General features: G+C 36.2%; 1 protein-coding gene across 2 annotated transcripts in view; it reads right to left on the bottom strand.

The window, feature by feature from the left end:
* The window catches only part of IL33 (interleukin 33), an 86,086-nt gene extending 61,403 nt beyond the window's left edge, over window positions 1-24,683 (bottom strand). The window contains exon 1 of one of the 2 annotated variants that reach the window (XM_082471096.1): window positions 1,902-24,683. The gene's annotated coding sequence lies outside the window, so the exon portion shown is untranslated. The remainder of the gene's footprint in view (window positions 1-1,901) is intronic. The other variant, XM_082471094.1, reaches the window with a different exon arrangement.
* Between the last annotated feature and the right edge of the window lie 1,625 nt (window positions 24,684-26,308).

The raw sequence follows: 26,308 nt of genomic DNA, 5'->3' as shown, positions 1-26,308 counted from the left end.
GAAACCATAGGGAAATTGAAAAGAGATTAGAGGTTCTACCAGGATTTCCTAAAGTCCTTGAACCAAGCATCATTTTTTTAAATGGAATTAAGATTTCTTTCTTCTGTTCAAGGAGATTATTTTTGGTCTTAATGTTTCCAAATGTCCCTGCTGCAAGTTGAGATATAAGAGAAGAATTCTATCACTCGATTCCCACCATGTTTGGCAAAATTTCAACTTGTTGAATGAAAGATACATTGATTTTGGCGCAGTTACACTCACATCTCCAAAAAAGACCTCATGCTATCAGATTTACTAGCATAAATATTCCCTGATGTATATATTTTTCTTCCCCCAATGCTGCCCCCTCTACAGTACTTCCATGTAATGATTTAACTTTGCACTCATATCTCCAAAACAGACCTCATGCTGTCAGATTTACTCACATAAACAATTCTTGGTGTTTATTTTTTTCTTCCCTCAATGCTGCACCCCAACCCCCCTCCTCACCTCCCACAGTATTTCCCTGTAATGATTTAATTCCTCCATGGAGCAGAACTTTTTACAGCTGAAACTCAGATACATTCCCTGAAGTTGGTTGAAAGCTGTTTCTTTAATCCTCTACAGACTCTGGCCAGAAGAGGCAGCTCCCATTTCTCAATCGCTTCCCTTACTTTTTAGACCTATTTCAACCCCTAAGTGAAAGTTTCCCTCAGGATTCTTCCCTCTCTATAAATGGGAAAGGAAAAGAGGTACATTCTTGCTTTAGATATTGTAAGTTAAACAGTGATGGGAAAGAGAAAAACATCTAGGTCAATACATTGCTGAGAAAATGAATTATGCAGCCACCAGTCAAAGATTGGTAGGAAATCCAGAATCCTTTCAGAGAAGCATGGAGAAGAAAATGTGAAATTTGAGCTGCAGAGAGTGATGCCCATGAGAGTTCTTTACAATTTAAGGACACTACCCAGCTGTGTGATTCAGCTCAAGCACCCACCCTAAACTTTAAGAAACAGAGGATTCTCAAGTTTTCTGAACACAGAGCTGTGCCTTTTCAGGGTTGAAATTAGAAGAAGAGCACTAAGTATTCAAAAGACAAATGTGAGAAGCAGTAGGTAGGGATGTAGGGAACAGCATAGGATGACATACAGGGATGCATACAGTGACATACAGGGATGATTCAAGCTGAAGAAGCACAATGCTGAGGAGTGAGTGAGCATCAAGAATATCCAGCCACACCTAGTCCTAGATACTCCACTCTCAAGTCTCCGAAGACCTTCTAGAATCAACTTGTGTACAGCCACAATACTTAGAACTTTGTGCCATTTTTTAAATTAAAATAGTCTGCAGGCAGGTATTCATGCAGGGAAAGATAAGGCAGAGGAAAGTGCAAGACAGCAAGAATTAAAGAGAACAAAAACAATTTTCACTCTAAATGAAGAATAGTAGCAAAACTAATGAGCTTTTAAATTTACTCATTTAGGATGTCAATTCCTTATTTTTTCACAAATTATTTTTGAGCAGATGTTTTTGAGGGAATGGCACCTTTCAGTTCTTATATTTGTCCTTTCTTGAAAACTGCTTGTAAACAATTGTGAGTATGTTTGTCTTGGATAAGCATTTCAGGAGTAGGAAATAGAATTATCAACTTGCTTTACGAAGTTTTGTGGTGGGGAAGGGGAACAGTACTATACAAACAATTTATTTTAGCAATTTATTAATAATTTTATAAATCACTCAAAGGAAAGCAAAATGGAATTTAAAGTTAGTAGCAACTATTATCATCAACTTTTACTTCTATTGGCAATAATAATAAATCGACCTAATCCTTTATAGAAATAAAACCATTTTTCCATGGTTCTCAAGATCTCACTTTGCAAGATGTGACTAAAAATCTACCAGAGTATTGATTTCATTCTTACCTTGTGATCTGGTTTTGATTTCTCCCCTGAAAAGCTGCAGTTCTCTGTTCAGAGAGCTTGCAGGCTCTATTTATTACCGAAAGTTTGGCAGAGAACCAAATTGCTGTAGAAGGGAGAGCTGAATGGGTGAGATTTTAGCAGGTTTTAATAGCATGTAAAAAGCCAATAGTTACAATCCTGTCAACTAAGATTCACTGCTTTCTGTCTTCTCCCCATTTCCATCTTAAATTAATCCAGCAAGTATGGATTTTATGTTCTGTGTTTTTATACTTCCAATTCACATCAGAATCATGTCACATGCAACACTTTCATTATCCCTAAGCCTGAGCAATTATCTGTTACAAGCTAAGTGTTGTGTTTGTGAGGAATGAAAGAAGAGGGCTGTATCTCCTCTTGAGATGAAGCAGTGAAGGAAGAAGGCAAGTAGGCAAGAAGCTAGATGATCCGTGCTGATTTGGAGTTGAGCTGTGTGCAGTAAATTGGAGGGAGAGATGACAGGTAACAACCAAGGGACTGTCATTATGCTCTACCCTGGTAATTCTTGCAAATACTAAGATTACAAAGGATTAACAGTGTGACTTTATGATGTACTCTGAACTCTGTTTTATTATAAAATGTTCCTCTTTATTTGTTTAAGAAGTGTCTCTTATAAGCAGTATGTAGTTGGTTTTTGTTTTGTTTTGTTTTTAACCAGTTTGACTATCATTTGTCTTTGTACTGGACTATTTAGTCTACTTACATTTATTGTATTTACTGATATATTTGCATTTATGTCTACAATTTTGCTTTATTTTTCTATATTTTGTCCTCCTGGTTTATGCCACATTTTCTTTCTTTCTTTGCTTCTTTTGGATTAATCAAATTTTTAAATTATGAAAATTTCCCCTAGCAGTCATGCACTATAACTTTTCTCTCCTCGGAAGAGTAAGATTGCAAAATATAACAAAAACTGCCAAAACTTCAGCTCTGTTTTAAGGGCTTTCTAATTTTTTTAAACCTCTGCCTCATGCAATTGCATAATTTGGCAAATGTTTTGAGGAGAAAACTCCTTGTATGTCAGGCTCAGTTCTCCCCAGCCCTTTTTTTTCACTAAGTTCTTGGCCCTTCAAGCCTCCAATTTTGTCTCTTCAGCCCCACAAGACAACCAAAGACTTTGCTGATTTCTCTGTTTCCTAGCGGTGGCCTTCTGCCCAGACAGAATCCAGATTGCCTGCCTCCTGGTGCACACATGGAATTGGCAAATGCCCGTGGGAAAAAAGCAGCTGTAGCTTCAGCTTCCCTCTCCTTGGAATCTTGATTCCTCATCCTCAATGCTTCTTACCTTTCTCTTACCTTTAAATGGGTTTTTGTTTGCTTGTTTTTTTGTTTGTTCATTTCTTTGTTTGTGATGCTTTATCAGCCCTTTTTGGTTATTCTTAATGGCAACATTGGACTGCCACAAGCTACTCCATTCTATTAGAAGTGAAAGTCCCTAGCTATCTGAGTTCAATACAAATGAAAACATGGCTCCAGAAGCCAGGAGGACTGCAGGTCATTTGGGCTTTATTCAAGTGACAGTAGAATTTATTATCCAAAGTGTAAAACTTTTTAGAATGAAAAAAGTGTTATTAATAATTAGTCCAGAGTAATAGGTGAACACTGAGATATGGTCACCCCAGTTTTATGACTTACATAGTTCTTTCTCCTCTCCTGTTCCTTCTCAAGTACCAACTGCCTCCTTTCAGGGTAGATACAAGGAGTCTGTCTGAAATTTTGCTGACCCACAGACACATACTAGATCTGGCAATGTTACTTTGTTCCTAAAAGAGAAAAAAAGCTAAAACTGAGGGTTTGCTACCAGCAGACTTTAAAAAATGAAATTGTAAAGGATATACTTCAGGCAGAGGAAGTTGACCCCAAATGGTAGACCTAAGTTTCAGGTGGAATTGAAGAGCAAAGAATATGATAAATATGGAGGTACTACTAAACAAATATTGAGTATAAATGATGATAATAATTTATTGTAATATTAAGAAAAGCTAAAACTAAATACATGACAAAAGTAGCCCATAAATCTGGAGAGGTGATTATAGGAATGGGAATTCTCTAAGACCATGTATTTGTCAGAAAGGGGATAAAAATATTCCTGAATTTTAGGCTTAGATACATTAAACATGCCTGTTACATTTTTCAAGAAGATTTTCAGAATAATAGATATCAGGCACATAACTAACTTCCAAGCTATTGGAGGAGGAAAAATAGAATGAGGTCAAGTATACTGAGATAAAATAGGGAATTCCCTAGCAGTGCAGTGGTTAGGACTCTGCACTTTCACTGCTGAGGGCCTGGGTTCAATCCTTGGTTGGGGAACTAAGATCCTGGAGGCCCCATGGCGCTGCCCAAGAAAAAAAAAAAAGGAGATAAAATAGTTGTCTATACAATACAAATCAAGCAAGACTGGAGAAAGAACAAAACAGTTCATACAATACAAATCAAGAAAGGAGAGAAAACAAAACATGAGAAAGGCAAGACAAAGAGAAAAGACAAAATAGAGTATATTTAACCCAAATATATTAATAATTTCATTACATGAATTATATGCTTCAGTCAAAAACCTAATATCATTGGACTTGAAAAGAAAAGATTCATCTATATGCTGTTTTTAAGAAACATATACAAAATCTATAAATTGAAATTAAAGGATAGAAAATTATGTGTTGGCAAATACTAATCAATAGAAAGCTAGTATTGCTTTATTCATGTTATGCTTTTAGGTAAAAAGTATACCTAAAGATGAAGAAGTTTACTGAATATGACAAAACATTCAGTACACTGGGAAGAAATATATCTAAACTAACAAAAATCTGTTACAGTCTAAAGTACATAAAACAAAAATGAATAGAATTATGGAGGGAAATACACATATCAATCATTCTAGTGGAAGATTGAATATGTATATCTTAGCAACTATTGTTAAGCAGAAAAAATATTCGTAAGAATTTAGAAATCTTGGATGACACAATCAACGAGCTAGGTCAAATGGATATATAAATTTCATTTTATCTAAGAGTGGAGAATACATACTCTTTTCAAGCACATATAGAACGTTTACAAAATTAAACATATTCTTGTCCATAATGTAAGTTGCAGAACTATTTCAATTGATGTCACTTAATATGGCAGAATATGGAATTCCAGGGTTCCATGCCTTCACAAAAGCAACAAATAAGCTGACAAGAACTGTTAAAATCAAGTTTCACATTACCCTTCAATCTAGTAAAAACTTACAACAACCACAAAAAGCTTAATGAAGAAAGAAGCTGGTGCATTGCAGTGAGAGAGCACTGTGGCACTTTTAATTGCCTACTTGCCATCCTTCATCCCCCAGATCAATGGCAGCCAGGAAGATGACAGCCTGCGCCCCTGGTGCAGATGCTAGTGCTGGAAGGAGGAAGATAGGCCTTATTCTCAAAGAATTGTGGTTGTGTGTTTTGACCTGCTCCCTAAAGGACTGGTGCAAGTACTTTCCTTTGTTTTATTTGATTTGAAGCATTCCCAGGGCTGCGGTGGCCTCCTGGGAAGTGTTTGCCAAAAACATTTAAAGGGAAAAGAATTGGCTGCAGCATCCTGGGACAAGAGATAAAACAGAATAAGCAACAGACAAGTCAAAAAGCCTGGAAAGGAAGAACTTAAGAAAGGAGATATATGGGAGAATAAGGTCTTTTAAAAGTTCCAATGTATACTGGGGAATCAGGAAGTCAATGCTCATACCCAAGTCTGGACACATGTTCAAAACAGGCCTTAGAAGACCCTATATTTTCACCTCTGGCTGACCTTCAGTCTCCATGGTAGCATGAAGTGAAGGCTAAGGCAGAGTTATAAATCACCTGACTAAGCATTGAAGGAATGCCCCACACAGAACCAACTTGCAAAAACTGGGAGAGTAATTTTTTCCTTTTCCTTTTTTTCTTCTAATTTTGGCTGTAGTTGTTTAAGGAAATTATGTTCATAACACTAGCTGACCACTAAGCTAATGGAACACAGACTTCAGCGGTCACATGTAACAAAGAATACAGACTGTAGAAAATACTTTAGAAAACTCACTAAACAAACAACAACAACAATTCACAACAAGCAGGAGCAACAAACCTGGGAATGGGAAGTATTGAATTTCCAGAGTTACTATGTTATAATTTTCAACATGTCCAGTTTTCAACACAAATGATGAGGCATGGAAAGAAACAATAAAATATGGCCCATTCACAGGAAAAAAAGAAGTCACCAGAAACCATCCTTGAGGAAAAGCAAACATGGGACTTACCAGACAGAGACTTTAAATCAGCTGTCTTAAATATGTTCAAAGAGATAAAGGAAACCAGGAGAATGATGTCTCACCAAATAGAGAGTATAAATAAAGAGAAAGAAATTATAAAAAGGAACTAACTAGAAATTCTGGAATTGAAAAAAAAAAGTAAAATAAAATGAAAAATTCACTAGAGGAGATCAGTAACAAATGTGACTATTAACAAGAATCAGTGGTTAGGTCAATTGGGGAGCAGAAAGAGAAAAGAATGAAGAATAATAAACAGAGATTAAGAGACCTTTGGGACACCTCAAACATACCAACATATGCATAATAGGAGTCCTAGAGGGAAAAAAGACAGAGAAAAGAACACAGAATATTTGAAAAAATAATGTTTAAAAACATAAGTTTGATGAAAGACAGGCATCTATACATTCAAAATACTCAATTAAATTCAAGCAGGATAAACTCAGAGATCCACACTGAGACACATTAGAGCCAAACTGTCAAAAGCTAAAGACAAAGGGAGAATTTTGAAAGCTGCACGAGAGAAGTTTCTTATCATGTATAAGGTATCCTCAATAAGGTTAACAGTTAATTTCTCTTCAGAAACCATGGAGGTCAGAAGGCATTAGGATGACATATCTAAAGTGCTAAAAGAAAAACCCTGTCAACCAAAAATTCTATATGTGACAAAACCATCCTTCAAAAATGAAGAGAAAATTAAGACATTCTCAGATATACAAAAACAGAGTTGGTCACTAGTAGATCTGCCCTGTAAGAAATGCTAAGGTAAGTCCTTTAGTCTGAAATGATAGGACGCTAGACAGTAACTTGAAGCCATATGAAGACATAAAGAACAATGTTAAAAAGTAGCTACACGCATAATATTGTTATATTTTATATTGTTATATTTTTTATTTGTAATTCTTCTCTTTTTTCTTTATAATTTAAAAGAATAATGCATAAAATAATAATTATAGATCTATGTTTATCTATAATTAATATAGAAACATCTAGTTTGTGACAAAAACATTGGGAAAAAAGAGGATGGAACTATAAAGGAGAAGAGTTTTGTATGCTATTGAAAACGTTAGAATTAACTCAAACTTGATTATTATAGAGTTAAGATTTTATTGTAATCCTCAGGATTACCACTAAGAAGAAAACAAAAATACATAGAATAAGTAATGAGGGAAATCAAAATAGCACACTAGAAAAAAATCAATAAAAAAAGAAGGCAGTAATGGAGGAAATGGGGGAAAAAAAGATATAAGACTTAAAGAAAACAAATAGCAAAATGGCAGAAGTATGTACGTACTTATGTGTAGTTACTTTATGTAAATGGCTTAAATTTTCCAGTGCAAAGGCAGATATTGGCAGAATGAATAAAAAGCATGATCCAATTATATTCCATCTATCAGACACTCACTTTAGATCCAGGGACATAAATAGGTTGAAAGTAAAAGCATGGTAAAATATATTCCATGCAAACAGTAATCAAAAGAGAGTTGGTGTGGCTGTGCTAATATCAGACAAAATCGACTTTAGGACAAAAATTGTTACAGGTGACAGAGGCGTTATAGATTGATTAAAGAGTCAATCCATCAAGAAAATTAACAATTTAAAACGTATACTCACCAAATAACAGAACCCCAAAATATATGCTGCAAAAACTGACAGAATTGAAGTGAGAAATAGACAATTCAACAGTAATAGTTGAAGACTTCAATACCCTACTTTCAGTAATAGGTAGAACAGCCAGACAGAAGGTCAATAAGAAAATATAAGGCTTGAACACACTATAAACCAACTAGGCTTTACAGACATCTATGGAACACATCTGTGGAACACAACAACAGCAGAATACCTTTTTTTCTCAAGTGTACATGTAACATTCTCCAGGAAAGACACATATTAGGCCACAAAACAAATTTTAATGAATTTTAAAAGATTTAACTCATCTAAAATTTCTTCTCTGAGTACAATGAGATAACACTAATAAATGAAGGAAAACTAGAAAATTCACAAATATGGGGAAATTAACACACTCAAGCAACTAATGGGTCAAAAAAGAAATTAGAAGTGAATTAGAAAATAATTAGAAATGAATGAAAATGAAACATATTCAAACTTATGAGATGCAGAGAAAACAGTTGTAGGGGAGGAAAAATTTTCCTCTACCCTTCTAGGTTCCTTAGGCTAGCCTAATAATCAAATTGACATAAGGCAGCTTAACAGGAGAAAAATACACAAATGTAATTTTGTTTGTATAGAGGTCCCATAGGTGTGGGACCTAAGAAGTGACCAAAGCAGGCTGTTAATATACCTTCTTAGACAAAGAATCAATTATTTGTGAAGACTTGACAAAGCGGAGGGGTTTTTGCTTGGGGTAGCAAATTAATGAAGAAATAATACAGTTTGTTTATACAGCTTTCTCAGTTTTGAATTCCCTATCTCCAGTAATAAGAATGCCTTCCATCCTCTCAGCATAGAGAGGGTATTTTCCAATGGGAGCACTGTTTCCTGCTTTCAGAGAAACAAAGGAGGGTCAGAATATTCTTCTTGTACCGGCTGTTTGTCAAGTAACTTCAGTTCATAATAATCAATATGCCACCTTGGCATATTTGGGGGCAGCCTGCCCCAAGCCCCATCACAGTGCTCAAAGGAAAATTTGTAGCTGTAAATGCCTACATGAAGACAGAAGAAAGATCCCAGACCAGTAATCTAACTCTAAACCTTAAGGAACTAGCAAAAGAAGAGTAAACTAAACCCAAAGTTGATACTGAATACAAGTTTGTGTGCCCAATGTACAGTGAGGCCAAACAAAACAAAATGTTCAAGTTTGAAGCAGAGAAAGGTTTATTGCAGGACCAAGCAAGGATAACAGGTGGCTTGTGCTTAAAAAACCCCAAACTCCCCGAAGTGTTTCAGCAAGCCATCTTTAAAGGCAAGGTGAGGGAGAGGTGTCCCAGGGTATGTGATCAGCTCGTGCATAATTCTCTGATTGGTTGCTGGTGATCAATCCTTAAGCGCCAAAAGATCTGGAGGCTATGTTCTCATGATCATCAAGTAGTTAATTTCTTCCATTTGGTAGTGGTTTTAGCATCTGAAAAACTCAGGAAATATGCATCAGATACTATTACCTAGGTACTTCAGAGAGGAGCTAAAGCAGAGGATATGGGGGAGGCATCTGTCCCAGGAAGGCCCCATAGGGTCCTGCTCAGTTACAAAGCTAGCAGAAAAAAGGAAATAATGAAGATAAGAGCTGAATAAGTGAAATGGAGAATAGAAAAGCAAAAGAGAGAATCACTGGAACCAAAAATTGATTCTTTGAAAGGATCAACAAAATTGACAAAACTTTAGCTTGACTAAGAAAAAAAAGAGAAGATTCAAATTACTAAAATCAGAAATGAAAGTGAATATATTACTGTAAATCTTATAAAAAATTATAAGAGCATATCATAAACAATTATATATTAACAAATTAAATAACCTAGATGAAATGGATAAGTTCCTATAAACATGCAAATTATAAAAACTGCCTCAGGAAGAAATAGAAAATCTGAACAGACCTATAACAAGCAAGAAAAGCCTAGGATAAGGTACCCTCCCTGGTGAATTCACCATTCACTTAAAGAAGAATTCACAGCAATACTTCTCAAACTCTTCAAAAAATAAAAATAAATATGCTATATATTATATTTTATATTTTATAGCTCAGTGTTACTGGGAGAGGAAACAAAAAGAAAGATTAAAAAATAAATTCTAAGATTCCAAAAACTAGTTTAAAATACTTCTGAACTTCATCAGAATGTTGAGTTCTAAAACTGACTTTAGTTATCGCTTACACATAGTGAAAATACTTCTGTAGTCATGAGATTTTGATTCCATTATAAGAATGATATTTATGTAATACCATTTTTCTGCATTGATTTTATATATTCTTGATGGTAAATAAAATGGTTATAGTATAAAAATAAATAAATAAATATTAAAAAAGAGCCAGGAACACTTCCTACTTCATTCTATGAGGCCAGAATTACTCTGCTATAAATGCCAGTAAAAATATCACAAGAAAAGAACACTTTAGACTGATATCCCTTATGCATATAGATGCAAAAATCCTCAACAAAATACTAGCAAAAATGAATCCAGTAACATATTAAAAATATTCTACATCATAACTAAGTGGGATTTATACCAGGAATGCAAGAGTGGTTCAACATATGAAAGTCACACTCATGGGATGAAGGGGAAAAACTACATGATCATCTTGATCTATACCAAAAAAACTTTTGACAGAATTCATTACTACTTAATAATAAAAACACTCAACAAACTAGGAATAAAAAGGAACTTCTCCAAAATGATAAAGGGCATTTATAAAAAAACTCACAGTTAGCATTACACTCAATGATTAAAGAGTGAAAGCTTTCCCCCTGAGATCAGAAACAAGACAAGGCTGCTTGCTTCACCACTTCTATTCAACATTGTACTGGAAGTTCTAGCCAGTGCAATTAGGCAAGAAAAATAAATAAGACATTCAAATTGTAAAAGGAAGAAGTAAAGTTATCTCTATTTGCAGATACATGATCTTATATGTAGAAAATACCAAAGAATCCACAAAAAAGATTAGAACTAATAACTGAATTTATCAAAATTGCACATTACAAGATCAGCACATAAAAATCAGTTGTATTTCTATACAACTGCAATGAATCAAAATAAAATCAAGAAAACAATTTCATTACAATAGTGTCAAAAAGAATAAAAAAGAATAAATTTGACTAAGGATGTGGAAGAATTATACACTGAAAATGACAAAACATTGAAAAAGTTAAAGAAGACCTAAATGAATGCAATGAGAGACCTAAATGATTCATCCATGTTTATGAATCAAGGGGCTTAATATTGTTAAGATGACCATATTCCCCAAATTGATCTACAGATTTTACACAATCCCTATCAGAATTCCAGCTGGCTTCTTTGTAGAAATGACAAGCTGATTCTAAATTCATATAGAATTGCAAGAGACCTAGAATAGTCAGAACAATCTAGAAAAAGAACAAAAAAATTGAAGGACTCAAACTTTCTGATTTCAAAACTTACTACAAAGCTACAATATCAAAATAGTGTGGTACAGGCATAAAGAGAGATATATAGAACCATGGAATAGAATAGAGAGCCTAGGAATAATCCCTTGAATATATGTTCAAATGATTTTTGACACGGGTGCCAAGGTCATTCAGTGGGGAAAAGCATAGCCTTTTTCACAGATTATGTTGGGACACTGGATATCCACATTGAAAAGAATGAAATTGGACAGCTACCTCACATGATACACAAAATACATAAAAAATGGATCAAAGACTTAAATGTAAGGACTAAAACAGTAAAAACCTTAGTAGAAAATAAAGGGGTAAATGATCTTATATTTGGTGATACATTTTTAGATAAGTCCTTGTTTAACATGAGGTTGAAATAGATGTTTGTTTTAATAATCTGAAGTTGTTGGCTCTGCCCCAACACTCACTGAAAGCTCACCAGAAGCCTCAGGGCAATGGAGCCAAGTGGAGCAGCCCATAAATTTAGCCTCTGTGGTCACATAGCAGGGAGAATGGGTCTGGAGGGGCACTCAAAAGGCATCCAGCCCAAAGACCAGGGCATCCCTTCTTTAGGCTTTTGCCCATGGTAGTCATGTCTTTCTGAGGGACAGGAATATAGCCTGAATTTGGGCTGGTGGCATGATCCTAAGGTCACTGGGTGTTCTCCCAGACTGACACCACCTCCTGAAGGAAGGTGTCTCATTTTTCTTTGTATCCTCTGAGCCCAGCCCGTAGTAGATGTAATAAAGTTGTTGGTGTTGACCCAGTGCATGTAGAAACACTTATTTCTGACCCACTCATTTCACAGGATCATATTACATAATTTCCTTTTTCCTCTTCCAACCCATACAAGACCCTCTGGGATTAATGTATCTGAAAAATTAACTTGAAAAGGCTCTTTTCCCCATTGTCAAAATATTTTTGGCCAGAGTGTTGTATGACTTGAACAATGTGCTGCTCAAATATTTACTGTAAATGCTCTATCTTGAGTCTCCAGCTGTTACACTTCTTATTCTCCTCTAATTCCACAGAAGCCAGGACTGTTTAAAGGTCAATATTCCTTCAGTGAAAAACAACAGAAGCCAAATAAATGCCCTGAGTTCAGTCAGGATAGAAAAATCTAAACTTCAACCATGAAACTCTGTATAGCGTATTGCTTATTCTTTTCCCCAAATTTCCCCTGACTTAAAGCTTTTCTTGGGTAATCCGACTCTGCATAGGGGGTCAAAAATGAAATTGTGGGAGTGGTAAAATGCAGGGAACCACAGGTGTGTCCTCCTGACAGACATTTTAAAAAATGAAAGTTGTGGGGTTTATGTCCCATTGTTATAGCTGCTGGACATTCCTGCTCCCATTGGTACTGCAATGAAGTGAGTGCAATGTTTGGTTTCCATTTCATCTGTAAGATGTGAGCCTCATATTGAAATATGTATTCTCTGTGCCTAATTTAGGCCCTGGCACATAGGAGGGCGCACATAGGAGGGCTTACTATTGTAATAGTAAGACTAATTGCTAAGTATACTTATTGCTTACTCTGAGCCATGCACTATGCTATGCACCATATATATACTATCTCATAATTTGTATAGCATAGTGCATTTATATGTACTATCTCAGTTAATTCCACAATAACTCCATGAGGTTGATAGTACTAATCCTCATTTTACTGATTTATAACAAATGTTTTGAGATGTTAAGTGACTATCCCAAGTCAGCCTTTAAAATATATCTAGAATTTGATCATGTGTCACCACTTCACTGTTCTCGCTGGTCCAAATCACCATCACTTCTCACCTAGTGTTCTCTAAATATAAATTAGGTCAAGGTGGCTTATAGTGTTGTTCAGATCTTTTATGTCTTCACAGAATTTTTTGTCTAGTTGTTCTATCAATTTCTGAGAAAGGAATGTAAAATTTATAATGATACTTGTGAAACTGTCTATTTCTTGCTTTAATTCTGTTTTGTCATCAGGTATTTAGAGACTGTTATTAGGTACATACATATTCATTATTGTTTTGTCTTCCTTCTATTATTTTTGAAATGCTCCTCTTTCTCTCATAATATCTTTATCTTGAAGTGTACTTTATTTGATATTAATAGACCTCCATACTATTTGTACAATAATATCTTTTTCATCCATTTACTTTCAACCTATCTGTGTCTTTATATTTAAAGTACATTTCTTCTAGACAGTATATATTTGGATTTTTCTTTTTTATCCATTTTGACTGTCTCTGCCTTTTAATTTGAGTCTTTAGTCTATTAACACCTAATGTAATTATTGATATGATTGGATTCAGGTCTACCATTTTACTGTTTGTTTCACTTTGACTTGTGTTTTTTGTTTCTGTCTTCCCTCTTTCCTACCTTCTTTTGGGCTACTTGAATATATCTTAGAATTCCATTTCAATTTATCTACTGGCTTTTTAGCTATACTTTTTTTGGTGTTTTTAGTGGCTTTTCTAGGAATTACAATTCATATCTATAGCTTATAACAGTCTGCTTTGAGTTAATATTGTACTACTTCACATAAAATAAGGAAATCTTGCAAGTGTATAGGTCCATTTACCATTCCCTCATGTTGTAGTTGTCATGTGCATTACATCTACATATATTATAAGCCCTACAATACAATTTTATAATTTTTGCTTCAAGCAGTTATGTGAGTTTTAAAGAAATTAAGGGGAAAATAGTCTCATATTTATATACATAGTTACCATTTACAAGGATCTTTCATTCCTTCCTGAAGATCTGAATTTCCATCTGGCTTTATTTCTCTTGAGACTGAAGAACTTACTTCAACATTATTTTTTGTACTGCAGATGTGGTGGGGATGAATTCTCCTAGCTTTCTTTTATCTGAAAATCTTATTTTACCTTCATTCATGAAAGATATTCTAACTGAATATAGAGTTCTGAGTTGACAGATTTCCCCTCTGGTACTTTAAAGATATTTTGCTGTCTTCTGGCCTGCATTATTTCTTATGAGAAAGCAGCTGTCATTTACATTGTTGTTTCCCTGTATGCAATGTGTCATTTTTCTCTAATTGCTTTCAAATATTTTTCTTTCATTTTTATCAGCTTGACTATTATATTAATAGGAGGCTTTTTTCCAACTTATTTATCCTGTATAGGCTTCATTAAACTTCCTAAATTTGTAAGTGTATGTCTTATGCTAAATTGGGGGGAATTTGGGCCATTTTTTCCCTCTCAATTAACTCTATCCTCTCCTTTCAGGTATCCAATCACATACGTGTTAGAACTTTTGATATTGTCCTATAAGCCTCTGTTAAATAAAAAATTTTTTTCTCTCTATGTTCTTCATATTGGATAATTTCTGTTGATCTATTATCAACTCCATTGCTTCTTTACTCTGCCATTCCATTCTATTCTTAAGCCCATCCTGTGAATTTTCTACTTTAGCTATTTCGTTTTTCAGTTTGAGAATTTCCAGTTGGGCTTTTAAAAAAGTCTCTTTTCTTCTAAAATTTCCCATATTTTCATTAATTGTGAGTATATTTTCCTGTATATCACCAAGTGTAGTTTTAATATAAGCTTTGAAATAATTGTTGGCTAATTCCAACATCTGAGTCATCCTAGATTGTTTTCTATTGATATTTTCTCTTACAAATTTATCATGTTTTCCTGATTCTTTGAATGTTGTGTAATTTTGATTCACATCCACAATATTGTGAATGCTCTTGAATCTGAATATTCCTCTGAAGAATATTGATTTTTAAAAACATATAGTTAGCTTTTCCTCTACAATGGGTGTAGCTCAAATTTTAGCTCGATTGTTTTGGCCTTACCAAAACACCTGATTTGAGTCTTCCCCCAGTATGCATTTTTAAGGGTCAGCCAGAGATTTGGGCAAATTTTATACCCAGAATTTGGGACCTCCCCCTTTTTTGCTCTCTCTTTTTGGGGATTTCCTCTCTCACCTTCCAGTGAATGTGGTACCCTAAACTCAAACCCTCTTCTCTGATTTTTAAACCAGTAAGACTGTGATTTTCTAACAGAGCTTTATCTACCCCACATGGCTTTTAGCCATGCTAACAAAATGGAAACTTGACCTTTGTTCTCTTCTGCCAAGTATCTACCTATTTTGTTCACTATTTGTTCAGGTATTTGTTTTTATATTTTGTTCAGCATTGATAGTTGTTATCTACAAGAGGATTGTCTTGGTAATTGGCCTTATTAGGAGTGGTTCTTTTATTTTTTCCTTTGTTGTTTTTTTTGTTAATCTTTTATTGTAAAATAAAACACAGATACAGAAAACCATCCAAAATAAATGTATGTTTAATGAGTCACTATAAGGTGAATACCCTTGTAACCACCTCCCAGGTCAGGAAACAGGATCCTGTCATTCACCTCAGAAGCCCCTTCTATGTACCCCATTCTATCACAACCCTGTCATTCCTCCCTCAGTTAAAAACTACACTGACCTTTATAGCAATCATTCTCTTGTATTTTTAGTTTAATCTTCCAAATGTGACTCCTTAGACACCATAGTTTGGTCATATTTTAGAGTATAATCTATTGTTTTCCCCCCACTTTCTTTATTTTCTTTACAATTGATCTATTGGTGAATTCTGGATATTTAACCTGTAGTGTTTCTTCCCCTTTTCCCCCTTTGGCTATCACTCTTTTCTGTATTGTACAATTTACTAATTGACCTTGTTTTTCCCCTCATTCTCCTAATTATGAGTGCAAAGTTTTTTGTGTGTTTTGTTCATTATTTTATCCTCAATACCTAGAACAGTGCCTGGCACAGAATAGGCACTCAATAAATATTTATTGCATGAATGAATTAACAAGCATAATTTCCATAATTTTTCTCCTCACATTCTCAATATTGAATATTCAAAGATCTAAAAATTACTCTGGAAACATTGGTATCTCTGTATATTTCTTAAAGAAAATGCCCCTTCTCTAGAAAAAAATGACAAGTTGTATTAGCCTCTGTTCTTTTTACAACTCAATACATTCACTCAATCAACAAATATTTACTGAACAGCTCTGAAGTGGCAAGCACTAGTCAATACGCAGATAATGCAGCAGCAAAACAAAACAAAACAAACAAAACAAAGCCCCTTACCCGGGGGAGCTTATATTCTAGCAAGATAAGAAAAATATAGGCAAATAAATAAATAGATACATGATATAATATGAGGTAGTGGCAAAAGCTATGAAAAAAAGCTGGATAAGAGCACAGAGTATGTGAGGGTCTGCTATTCTAGAAAGGGTGAGCAGGAAAGGCTTCTTTAGGTAAGTAACATTTGAACAAGATTTGAATGAAATGAGGGGAAAATCTGCCTGTATATCTGGGAGAAGAGCTCCAGGCAGAGAGAACAGCAGATGTAGAGAGCCTGAAGCAAGAGCAGGGTTGCCCAAGGAAGAGTAATAAATGCAGTGTGTCTGAAGACCAGTGCATGAGGAGAAGAGGGATAAGAGAGATCAGGGAGGAGACAAGGGACCAGGTAATGTAGGGCTCTGTAGGCCATGAGTTTTATTTTATGCATGATGTGGATATATTGGAGGATATTCAGTAGTCAAATGACATTATATGACTTATGCTTTTCAAAAAACATTCTTGTTGCTGTATAGAGGAAAGACTTAAAGGGTTGACAAGAGTTTTAAAAAAAAATAGTTCAGCTGAGGACTATTGTAATAATCCAGGCAAGTGATGATGATGACTTAGACCAAGGTGTGGCAGTACTTTGATTTGGGGTATATTTTGAAAGTAGAAGCAGCAAGATTTTCTAAAAATTTCAGATGAAATGTGAGAGAAAGTGGGGCATCAATGATAATTCCAAGATTTCGAGCTTCCCAAGAGGGAGAAGAGGTGTCATTTACTGAGATACAGAGGAATAAGTGGAAAGCAAGTTGGGGGTGGTGGTGTGGAGAGATAGAAGAGTTCATCTAGGGCTACTTAGATATAAGATATTTGCTAGACATATTCAAGTGGAGATGTAAGTATGCTGCTGGATATATGTTTGAGGTTTGGCAGATACATGGTTTTTTCGTTACTAAATGGAAAGCCATAGTACTTGATGAGGTTGCATAAGGTGGTGTCTTAGTCTCCTCAGGCTGCCATAGCAAAATACCATAGGCTGTCTGGCTTAAACAACAGAAATTTATTTCTGGATGCTGAGAACTCCAAGAACAAGGTTCTGGCAAGGTAGGTCTCATTCTGTGGGCTCTTCTTTTGGCTTATGACTTTCACCTTGCTGTGTGCTAGGTGCATGCGTGGAGAGACAGAAAATGCAATTTCTCTGGTGTTTCTTCTTATAAGGGCACTAATACCGACAGACTATGGCCCTGTGACCTTATCTAACCCTAATTGTCCCAAAGGCCTCAAGTCCAAATACCATCCCATTGGGGCATAGGGCTACAGCATATAATTTTGGGGAAATACAAAATTCAGTCCATAAACAGAGGAAATGTAGACTGAGAAGAGTAAAGATCTGAAGATTAAACCCTGAAGCATTCTAACTTAAATGTGGAAAGAGTCAGAGAATTGAGCAACTAAGACAAGAAGGAATCATGTATGAGATAAGAAGAAATCCAGGAAACTGTGATGTCTTGAAAGCTAAATGGAGAAAGTGTTTCAAGTGTTGCAACTGTGTCAAACTCTGCTAAGAAGTTAAGAAGGGATAGTACTAGGCACTCCCCGTTGGTTTTGGCAATTTAGAGATAATGATTACCTTGGCAAGAGCTACTTTAATAGAAGGGTGGAGATGAAAGCCTTCAAGAGAGAACAACAGGAGAAATGCAGAGATCATGAGAATAAATAACTCTTTTAAAGAGTTTTGCTGAAAAGAAGAGGTTATCTGGAGGGTGGTGATCTGGATGTAAGGAAGTATATTATAGGAGATATTGCACCAGTTTGTATGTTGATATGAATTAGAGAGTAGAGGGTGGAACATGATGATGCAGGTGAGAGAAGGGGTAATCACAATGTTATAGTCTCTGAGCAGGCTCAAGGATATGAGATCTAATGCACGCATGGAGTTAAACTTATATCCCTTATTTTTTTTTATAATGATATGCTTTTATTTTTATATTTTTAAGATTTTTATTTATTTATTTAATTTATTTTTGGCCATGTTGGGTCTTAGCTGTGGCACGTGGGATCTTTGTTGAGGCATGTGGGATCTTTTCTGGCGGTGTGTGGGCTCTTCGTTGTGGTGCGTGGATTCCTCTCTAGTTGTGGCGTGCCAGTTTTCTCTTCTCTAGCTGTGGTGCTCAGGCTCCAGGGCACGTGGACTCTGTAGTTGTAGTGCTCAGGTTCCAGAGTGCGTGGGCTCTGTAGTTTGCAACACGCAGGCTCTAGTTGAGGCGCACAAGCTGAATAGTTGTGGCAAGTGGGCTTAGTCGCCCCATGGCATGTGGGATCTTAGTTCCCTGACCAGGGATCGAACCCACATCCCCTGCATTGCAAGGCGGATTCTTTACCACTGGACCACCAGGGAAGTCTCATATCACTTATTTTTAAAAGGTAGTCAGAATATATGGCACAGATGAAAGTAGGCTGGCATATTTGGGTGTGGGAAGACATGAAAGTTGTCATCTACTTGCTTCTATTGTTTTCGAGGGAAAAAGAAGAAAGGTCATGAACTGAGTGTGAGGAAGGTGGAGAAGCTCTTTAACGTTAGAATAGAACAGAATAGAATATGAGAAATGCTGAACAATCCTGAGGACCACTTGCATTTGGGGGTCTTACTTTTTAGGTGAGGTCTATCAGGAAGTTATGTGTTTTTCTTGGGCTACGTACAGAAGCTTTGGTGTAAGTGCTGAGTGGGTGGAGAATTGGATTTTACCAGGGTTGGAATATGTTGGGTGAGAATGATGGAGGGAAGATAGGAGCAAAGGAATTGAGGATGTATGCAAAGATGTGATGAAAGTGACCGATCCTGGAATGTCAACTAGGTGAGAGGAAAATGAGAACATGATTGAATTGATAGGCAGTTCAAAGGTGGTAAGATCACTGAGCTGAAAGTGCTTGTGAGGTCAAAGACTTATGGACCAAGGATGAGCTGGAAAGAGAGGTGGTGGTGATCAGAAAGCAGTATGCTTGAAATAGAGATTTTGTTAATGGTACAATAATTGATGTCAAGCATGGCCGTGGGAGTGAATAACTGCAGTGGATTGAAAGACAAGTTCACTGGAGGTGAAGAGGTCAAGGAGCTATGATTTGGATATTGCTTGTATTATCTTCATGAATATTTGAATCATCAATAGTGATGATAAGATGAATGGTGAAGAGAAAGACTATAAGCCAGGTAATCAAATCTTTACTGAAAGATCAACCAGGATTATGATATATGACTGAAATAAGGAATGGGAAGTTCAGTTGGTGGAATATTCTGATACATGTGCTTCAAAGTACTTAATCAGCATCAATTGCTTCTCTTCTCAGGCTTTTTGTTTCTTAATGAGAAAGTCTCTCTTTTTTTTAACCATGATCTTAATTATCATTTTAGTTGACTTTCTCTAGATCTCCATTATCTCCATTATACCTTTAAAATTTTAGTTGCTAGGACTTCTGGAATGGTATTGTGAAACCCCACCTCCCAACTCCCAGTGGAACAACTATAACTAGTGAAAATTACTATGTTTTAAAAAAATTTTATTGAAGTATAGTTGATTTACAATGTTGTGTTAATTTCTGCTGTACATCAGAGTGATTCAGTTATACGTATATATTCTTTTTCATATTCTTTTCTATTATGGTTTATCACAGGATATTGAATATAGGTCCCTGTATTATATATTAATATATATAATAATTTGCATCTGCTAACCCCAAACTCCTAATCCTTCCCTCTCCCACCCCTGCAACCACACATCTGTTCTCTATGTCTGTGAGTCTGCTTCTGTTTTGTAGATATGTTCATTTGTGTTGTATTTTAGATTCCACATATAAGTGATATCATATGATATTTGTCTTTCTCTTTCTGATTTACTTCACTTAGTATGATAATCTCATGTTGCTGGAAATGGCATTATTTCATTTTTTTATGGCTGAGTAATATTCCATTATATATATATATAATATATATATACCACATCTTCTTTATCCATTCATCTGTTAATGGAAATGTAGGTTGTTTCCATGTCTTGGCTATTGTATTTATTTATTTATTTTAAATTTTATTTATTTACTTATTTTTGGCTGTGTTGGGTTTTCATTGCTGTGCATGGGCTTTCTCTAGTTGTGGCAAGTGGGGGCTACTCTTCATTGCAATGCTCGGGCTTTCCATTGTGGTGGCTTCTCTTGTTGTGGAGCACAGGCTCTAGGCATGCAGGCTTCAGTAGTTGTGGCACGCGGGCTCAGTAGCTGTGGCTCGTGGGCTCTAGAGCGCAGGCTCAGTAGTTTTGGTGCATGGGCTTAGCTGCTCTGTGGCATGTGGGATCTTCCCGGACAAGGGCTTGAAGCCGTGTCCCCTGCACTGGCAGGTGGATTCTTAACCACTGCACCACCAGGGAAGTCCTTGGCTATTGAAAATAGTGCTGCTATGAATATAGGGGTGCATGTACCTTTTCAAATAATAGTTTTTTCTAGATATATGCTCAGGAGTGGGATAACTGGATCATATGGCAACTCTATTTTTAGTTTTTTGAGGAACCTCCATACTGTTTTCCATAGTGGCTGCACCAATTTACATTCCCACCAACAGTGTAGGAGGGTTCCCTTTTCTCCACACCCTCTCCAGCATTTGTTATTTGTAGACTTTTTAATCACGGCCATTCTGATTGGTGTGAGGTGGTACCTCATTGTAGTTTTGATTTGCATTTCTCTAATAGAAAATTACTATTTTTTTAAAATAAAGTCTCTGGAAATTGTCCTAAGGGCATAGTACAAATGAAGAAACATTTTTTAAAGGAAAATCTAGATCTTGATGAGAACAAGAGTCTGTGGAACTTGACCCATGATCTGTCTGCTCCATCCTCCTCCCCACCCCACCTCACAGCTCAGCATAATGGAAGCTCACACCAGGTAGATGTGGACAAGAAGACAGGGCTCCTTCTCCCTCCATTTCCCTGGGCTTTGGTATTTCCCTGGGAGGGGCAGGCTGACAGCATTCCTCATCCTTTCCAGCTTTGTGTTGCAGAGTCTAAATTCTAGGAGAGTATGACCAAGAAGTTGGGGTCTCCTTTCCTCCATCTAGCCCCCACTAATAGGGCAGAGGCTATACCCAAGGCATGGCAAGCTGACAGTACTGGGGCCGTGAATACCCTCACCACAGCTCACTTGTAAGATGGAGGGTTTGAAACTTAGAGGGCAACCTGATAAGATCAGAAGCTGCCACCACTACCTAGCACTCTGTTCATAAAGCAGAAGTGTCACTCTAAGAGAAGTGGACCATTGTACCTGCCCCCCAGCTCTAGAGCAGAGGTGCAAAGATTTTTTCCAGAGGGAGAGGCAGGCCATAATAACAGAATTCCAAAGCTCTCTTCAAGAGAACTGACTTTATCTGGAAGAGAAAATGAAGAAGCCTAAGGGCACTCTTGAAAACAATGGCCATTTTGGTGGTAAACATTAAAAGAAAGAAAGTAATTCCATGAAAACAACAACTAAACTATAGGTCAAGTAGTCTACGAGAGAGAACCAGGAAAAGATATAGCTAAGAATAGCCTTATTAGAGTTATAACAAGCCTCATAGAAGGGACTTAAAGAACACCCCTGCTAAGAGGTCTGAATTTAACTGGATCAGACTGCAGAGCAACTTTGCCCCAGGGCATTACCAAAAGCAGTGGAGAAATCAACTTGCAATTAATAAAGCCTAACAGCTGAGTGTAATATCAAATAAAGCAGATAGCTTAACAGAGAAGACAGGAAAAGAGACAGACAGGATCCTGCTAAAATCACTGTCATCATCGTATGCACATGCCCAAGGCTGGGCCTTCTCAGGAGCAATATCAGAGATTTCATTAAAATAGTCCAGCTAAGTCATTAAAAAATAAACAAGCAAACAACAATAACAACAAGCTCAGGGGAGAGAAGCAGTATACAGAATTGCTATAATATATTATCTAAAATTCCCAGTTTTCAACAACAAAAAATTTTGAGACATGCAAAGGAACAGGAAAGTGTGATATACAGGAAAAATAGCAGGCAACAGAAACTTCCTGTGAGAGTACGCAAATGGACTCAGCAGAAAATGACTTCAGAAAAGCTATTAAATATATGTTCAAGGAACTAAAAGGAGCCATGCTTTAAAAGGTTAAAAATGTAAGATGATGGTGTCTCATCAAATAGAGAGTATCAATAAAGAGATAGAACTTATAAATTCATGGAAGTTCTGGAGGTGAAGAGTACAATAACTGAAAGAAAAATTGACTAGAGGGACTCAGTAGTAGATTTGAACAGGCATAAAAAAGAACCAGTGAACTCAAAGATAAATTGATAGAGATTATGCCATCTGAAGAACAGAGAGAAAAAATGAGAAATGAACAGAGCCTCAGAGAAATGTGGGACACCATTAAGTGTGCATACACCTCTCTAATGGGAGTACCATAAAGAGAGAAGAGAAAGGAGTAGAAAAAAATAATCAAAGTATTAATGGTTGAAAACTTCCCAAATTTCATGAAAAGCTTTAATTTACAAGAAGCTCAATAAATTCTAACTGGGATAAATAAAGATACACAATGTATCATAAATGTGGAAAGCCAAAGTAAAAATTTTGAAAGCATAAGAGAAAAACAATTGACCGTAGGTAGTGGAATGCTGATAGTTTGACAGCTGAATTCTCATAAGAAACAATGACTGTTAGAAGGCAGTGGGATCACATTTTGAAAGTACTGAAAGAAAAAATTTGTCTATCAGGATGTATGGTATAGATGACCTTATTTCCCAAACAGAAATAGAGACACAGATGTAGAGAACTAATGTATGGATACCAAGGGGGGAAGGGGAGGGGTGGGAGGAATTGGGAGATAGGGATTGACACATATACACTATTGATACTATGTATAAAATAGACAACTGATGGGAACATACTGTATAGCACAGGGAACTCTACTTAATGCACTGTGGTGTCCTAAATGGGAGGGAAATCCAAAAGGGAGGGGTTATATGTATATGTATGGCTCATTCATTTTGCTGTACAGTAGAAGTTAACACAACATTGTAAAGCAACTATACTCCAATAAAAATTAATTTTTTAAAAAAATGTATGTATAGCAAAACTATCAAAAAAGGACAGTTTGTCAAAGAAAATAAACAAGTGGCCAATAAACACATGAAAAGACTCAACATTATTATCCATTAGGAAATGCAAATCAAAGCCATCAGGTACCACTCCTTACACACTACAATGGCTAAAATAAAAAAGAGACATAATAACAAATTTTGGAAGGGATGTGGGGAGTTGGAACCCTCAGATCCTGCTGGTAGGATTATAAAAGGGTGCAACCACTTTGGAAAACAGTCTGGAAATTTCTCAAAAGGTTAATCATAGAGTTACCATATGACCTAGGAAATCCGCTCCCGGATATATAGTCAAGAGATGTGAAAGCATTATGTCCACACAAAAACTTGTACCTGAATATTCATACTGACATTATTCATAATATCAAAAAAAAAAAAGGGAAACAAGCTAAATGTCCGTCAACTAGTGAATGAATAAACAAAATGTGGTATATCTATATAATGGAATATTATTTAGCAATATAAAGGAATGAAGTACTGGTACATAGTATAACATGGATGAACCTTAAAAACATTATGTTAAGTGAAAGAAACAACACAAAACACCATGTATGCATGATATTTTCTATGAATCCATCTATATGAAAGGTCCAGAATAGGCAACTCCATGGAGACAAAAAGTAGATTAGTGGTTGCCAGGGTCTGAGATGGGATGAGGGAAGGAATGGGGAGTGACTGCTAATGGGTACAGGGTTTCATTTGGGATCATGAAAATGTTCTAAAATTGAGTGTAGTGATAGTCCCACAACTCTGTGAATATATTATAAACCACTGATCTGTATACTTTTGAGTGAATTGTATGTATGTGGATTATATTTCAATAAAGCTGTTATTTTTTTAAAAACATAGTGGTTAAAAATAGCAACAACAGCACTCAAAAAGTCTGATTTCTTAAGTTAACTGCCAGTGCTGTATATCCTCTTTCAGTTCTCTTGGCTTGGGTCCTGTGGGGATGACTTCTCAGCATCACTTGTCAACACATTCAAAGAACGGTGTGAGCTAAAACTAATTTCTGGCTACCTTTTCTTTCTTCCTTTCCTCCTTCCTTCCTTCCTGCATGCCTTTCCTCCTTTCCTCCTTTCTTTCTTTCTTTCTTTCTTTCTTTCTTTCTTTCTTTCTTTCTTTCTTTCTTTCTTTCTTTCTTTTTCTTTCTCTCTCTCTCTCCCTCTCTCCCTCCCTCCCTTCCTTCCTTCCTTTCTTTTTTTTTATTATTTATTTGGCTGCATCGGATCTTAGTTGCAGCACGTGGGCTTTTCATTACAACACACGGGCTTCTCTCTAGTTGTGGCATGCTGGCTCCAGAGTGTGCGGCTCAGTAGTTGTGGCACAAAGGCTTAGTTGCTCCGTGATGTATAGGATCTTAGTTCCCTGACCAGGGATCAAACCCACGTCCCCTGCACTGGAAGGCAGATTCTTAACCACTGGATCACCAGGGAAGTCCCTCTGTCTATCTTTTCTTCCCTCAAATTGTCAAACATTCTTCAAGCTCTCCAGAAGTAGTAATTCTATGATAACCCTTAGTAACCATTAGTGTAATATTAAAATATTTACTTTAAATCCTTTGGTTGTGCCTCCTGGAAATTTAGACCACCTAATTACAAGTCTCTTTTCAAGGGTGAACAAAGTCTTATAAAACACATATAGGGCACCATATTTTAATACTTTTGAATGCTATTGTTAGTTATTTCAGAGAAACTGGAAAGAACATAAGACTGGATAACAAGGGACATGCTTCCTAAGCCAATCTCTGTTCCTTGCTAGAACAGAGAGGAGCAGTCGCTCTTCATTTTATGTGCATTCTTCAAAATTGAGGCCTTTTTGATCATTTGTAGTTATAAAAGTTGTGAAGATTATAATGAATATATATTGAAGGATATATGTGAAAGCAAGTGTCTGTCTATTCAATACTAGACTGAAACATCTATTTTTTGTATGTCTATTTTGTGACCTACTAACCAAAAACAGAAGATCACCACTGGGGCTCCCCAAAGCCAAAGATCTGGGCAGAGTTGGCCCAGATGGCACTCTGTGATGCCTGCCCTTCTCCTGGAGCCAATGTACCCAGGCACAGTGGCCCTGCAAGGAGTGGCCAGCTGATGCTCCTCCTGAGAGAGAGGCTGAGCTTTTCTTCTTCTTTTTTTTAAAAATTTTATTTATTTATTTATTTTAATACAGCAGATTCTTAATAGTTATCTATTTTATACATATTAGTGTATATATGTCAATCCCAATCTCCCAATTCATCACCCCACCCCCCCCACTCCCACCGGCGCTTTCCCCCCTTGGTGTCCATATGTTTGTTCTCTACATCTGTGTCTCTATTTCTGCCTTGCAAACCAGTTCATCTGTACCATTTTTCTAGATTCCACATATGTGCGTTAGCATATGGTATTTGTTTTTCTCTGACTTACTTCACTCTGTATGACAGTCTCTAGGCCCATCCACATCTGTACAAATAACCCAATTTCATTCCTTTTTATGGCTGAGTAATATTCCATTGTATATATGTACAACATCTTTATCCATTTGTCTGTTGATAGACGTTTAGTTTGCTTCCATGACCTATTGTAAATAGTGCTGCATTGAACACTAGGGTGCATGTGTCTTTTTGAATTATGGTTTTCTCTGGGTATATGCCTAACAGTGGAATTGCTGGGTCATATGGTAATTCTATTTTTAGTTTTTTAAGGAATCTCCATAGTGACTGTATCAATTTACATTCCCACCAACAGTGTAAGAGTGTTCCCTTTTCTCTACACCCTTTCCAGCATTTGTTGTTTGTAGATTTTCTGATGATGCCC

This window comes from Balaenoptera physalus (assembly GCF_965194825.1).
Source record: "Balaenoptera physalus genome assembly, chromosome: 7".
NCBI classification, from domain to species: domain Eukaryota; kingdom Metazoa; phylum Chordata; class Mammalia; order Artiodactyla; family Balaenopteridae; genus Balaenoptera; species Balaenoptera physalus.
Note: the sequence above shows the minus strand (reverse complement) of the source record. Positions and strands in the feature narration are given on the sequence as shown.